The sequence below is a fragment of the Canis aureus genome, chromosome 5 (genome assembly GCF_053574225.1).
Source record: "Canis aureus isolate CA01 chromosome 5, VMU_Caureus_v.1.0, whole genome shotgun sequence".
Lineage (NCBI taxonomy): Eukaryota > Metazoa > Chordata > Mammalia > Carnivora > Canidae > Canis > Canis aureus.
In genome coordinates, this window is record NC_135615.1 from 5,033,935 (window position 1) to 5,037,833 (window position 3,899).

At 42.8% G+C, this 3,899-nt stretch overlaps 1 pseudogene; it reads right to left on the minus strand.

The window, feature by feature from the left end:
- Nucleotides 1–834: 834 nt before the first annotated feature.
- LOC144313309 (heat shock protein HSP 90-beta-like) lies at nucleotides 835–3,336 on the minus strand (annotated as a pseudogene).
- Between the last annotated feature and the right edge of the window lie 563 nt (nucleotides 3,337–3,899).

The following is a 3,899-nucleotide window of genomic DNA, read 5'->3' on the forward strand; positions in this document are numbered from 1 at the left end:
ACCTTTTTCTTGTACTTGGTCCAAATAAAGATAAAAGTTACTAAACTCAGAAGCTTTCTGATAAGTTCATGATAATTCCCAAGTGACTTCAATGGTTTGTTGTTGTTGTTGTTAACAACACTATTGAGCTTACACAAATGTGATACTGAGAATGAAGATTGAAGCAGATGTTTGTGAATTTAACCTGTCATTTTTACTTTGAGGCACAAATAGGAGTCTAATTTTGCAATGCCACTCTTCTCAGAAATGGACCTTCTGGCCTATTTAAACCTTATTTTGAGACTAAAAAGAACAGCTGAAAATCTTTATCTTTAGAAAACATGGAGAAAAAAATAGGAATGAATCACACAACATTGTCATTCTGGATGTATTAATGCCCTATAACAGGAAAATATGGGTCCTTTGAACCATCTCAAATTCTTCAGCAGATTACCCAAATAGCAGATGTTTGTGAATTTAACTTGTCATCTTTAAAGGCAATATCTAATTGTTTTCCTTCATTCCAGCAATAAATAGCTCTATTCGCAAGAAAGGTCAATGTTACTCAAATTCCTTCTATCAACAAAATGTTGATATTTTTATTTCATTTTACTTTTAGTTTTTATTTTTTATAAAACTGTATCTTCTTTATTTTGCATATTTTAATCTCAAAATAAACAAACACCACAATACACATCCAAACCCCTTGTTAAATTTCATGAGGGCTAGGGCTTAAGGCCCTTCTTTCCTGCCTCAAACAAAGACAGGAGGGGAAAAAATCCACTAGACATCAGCAGAGGGAAGTAGGTGAACTGGGGCTACTCAGGGTTGCTGGGGAGCCATGGGGACACAGAGGGCACAAGGTCTGCGGGGAGAAATTAATTGACTTCTTCCATGTGAGAGGCATCCTCATCACCCTCAAGCAGAGGGATCTCATCAGGAACAGCAGCACTGGGTTCCTCTGCTGTCACTTCATCTTCATCAATGCCCAGGCCTAGCTCGATCATATGGTAAATACGGTTGGAGTGAGTCTGGGGATCCTCCAGTGAGAAGCTGGAGGAGAGCAGAACTGTTTCAAACAGCAGCACCACCAGGTCCTTGACAGCCTTATCATTCTTGTCTGCCTCTGCCTTCTGCCACAGCATCTCCACAATGGGGTGGTCAGGGCTGATCTCCAGGTGCTTTTTGGCCATCATATAACCCATTGTAGAGTTGTCCTGGAGTGCCTGGGCTTTCATGATCCGCTCCATGTTGGCAGTCCAGCCATAGGGTGCTAGTCACAATACAGCAGGGTGAAGCCACCAGCCTGTTGGAGATGGTCACCTTTTCAACCTTCTTATCCAAGATTTCCTTCAGAGTTTGCAGAGATTCTCAAACTTGGCCTTACTCTCCTCCATTTTCTTCTTCCCCTCTTCATCCTCAGGCAACTCCAGGCCCTCCTTGGTAACTGAGACAATACTCTTCCCATCAAACTCCTTGAGCTGCTGCACACAGTACTCGTCGATAGGCTCTATCATATACAGTACCTCGAAGCCTCGTTTCTGCACTCGCTCCACAAAAGCGGAGTTGGCAACCTGCTCTTTGCTCTCACCAGTGATGTAATAGATGGACTTCTGAGTCTCCTTCATATGGGACACATACTCTGAAAGAGAAGTAATCTCATCTCCAGACTGGAAAGTGTGGTAACACAGCAGCTCAGAAAGGCGGCACCGGTTAGTGGAATCTTCATGGATTCCAAGCTTTAGGTTTTCAGAGAATGCCTCATAGAATTTCTTATAGTTCTCCTTGTCTTCTGCCAATTCAGAGAAGAGCTCAAGGCATTTCTTCACAATATTTTTGCAAATGACCTTCAAGATTTTGCTCTGCTGGAGCATTTCTCAGGAGATGTTCAGGGGCAGGTCCTCGGAGTCAACCACACCACGGATGAAGTTGAGATACTCTGATATCAATTCATCACAGCTGTCCATGATGAACCCATGGTGGACATAGAGTTTGAAGTTGTTCTTTTCCTTCTTGTTCTCAAAGAGGTCAAAAGGATCCCAACAAGGGATGAAGAGCAACGCCCTGAATTCCAACTGACCTTCTACAGAGAAGTGCTTGACTGCCAGGTGATCTTCCCAGTCATTAGTAAGGCTCTTGTAAAACTCTCCATATTCCTCCTGGGTGGTGTCTTCAGGATTTCTGGTCCAAATGGGCTTGGTCTTGTTCAGTTATTCTTGATCAGTGTATTTTTCCTCAATCTTCTTTGTCTTCTTTCTCTTGTCATTCCCACTATCATCCTCCTCATCTGAACCCACATCTTCAATCTTGGGTTTCTCCTCATCATCTTTATCTTCTTCCTCCTTCTCCCCTTTCTCCTCTTCTGCCTCATCATCACTAATTTCTTTCTCTCATTCCTTCTCCAAATAAAGGGTGATGGGATAACCTATGAACTGTGAGTGATTCTTCACCACTTCTTTGACACACCTCTCCTCTAAATATTCTTTTTGGTCTTCTTTAAGATGGAGGATCACTTTGGTACCCTGGGCAATGGGCTCACCATGGTCTGCACACAGTGAAAGAGCCCCCAGAGATCCCTGGGTGACTCAGTGGTTTGACGCCTGCCTTTGGTCCAGGGCCTGGTCCTGGAGTCCCGGGATCCAGTCCCACGTCAGGCTCCCGGTATGGAGCCTGCTTCTCCCTCTGCCTATGTCTCTGCCCGTCTCTTTCTCTGTGTCTATCATGAATAAGTAAATAAAAATTTTTTAAAAAGAAAGAAAGAAAGAAAGAAAGAAAGAAAGAAAGAAAGAAAGAAAGAAAGAAAGAAAGAAAGAGCCCCCAGCAGAAGACTCCCATGCATACTGCTCATCATTATTGTGCTTTGTGATAACAACCACTTTCTCTGCCACCAGATAAGCAAAATAAAAGCCAACACCAAACTGTCCAATCATGGAGATGTCTGCACCAGCCTGAAGAGCCTCCATGAATGCTTTAGTGCCAGACTTGATGCTGGTTCCCAAGTTATTTATGAGATATCAGCTTTGGTCATACCAATGCCTGTGTCCACTAGAGTCAGGGTGTGTTCCTGGTGGTTATGGATGATGTCAATTTTCAGGTCTTTACCGCTGTCCAACTTGGAAGGGTCTGTCAGGCTTTCATAGCAAATCTTGTCCAAGGCATCAGAAGCATTACTGATTAACTCTCGAAGAAAAATTTCCTTGTTAGAATAGAACGTATTGATGATGAGGGACATGCGCTGGGCAATTTCTGCCTGGAAGGCAAAAGCCTCCACCTCCTCCTTTCCATGGTGCACTTCCTCAGGCATCTTAAAGGAGAAGAGCTGCAAGTACTACAGACCACGGTGGGCAGGGGCTGTGTCCCGCTCGCCGCACCAAGGCTGCGAAGGGGGGGCCTCAAGAGACTATTTCATTTTAGAGTAAGATCAGTTACCATTGGTCTTGGTAGCCATGTATCTATGTTAAAACAATCAGGACAACAGGACAAAGACATGAAATAGAGAACCACAAACTCCAAGTTTATCCTTCTGGTGGTAATAATTTTTAATGTCTCTATACAAAGTATAATCTCTAAGATGACTTTTCTTTAATAACAATTTTGGGTTTTTTAATTAAAAACATTTTATTGGAGTTCTTTAATAACAACTTTGAATATTGCCTTTCATGTAGCAACACTCTGACTCAAAGAGTCAATTCTTGTTTAATTAGTTTTTTTCTTTTCTTTCTTAAAGATTTTATTCATTTTTTCATGAGACACACAGAGAGAGGCAGAGACATAGGCAGAGGGAGAAGCAGCCTCCCTGAGGGAAGCCCAATGCAGGACTTGATCCCAGGACCCCAGGATCATGACCTGAGTGAAAGGCAGATGCTCAACCACTGAGCCAGCCAGGCACCCCTAGGTTATTATTTTCTATGCAATTTCTT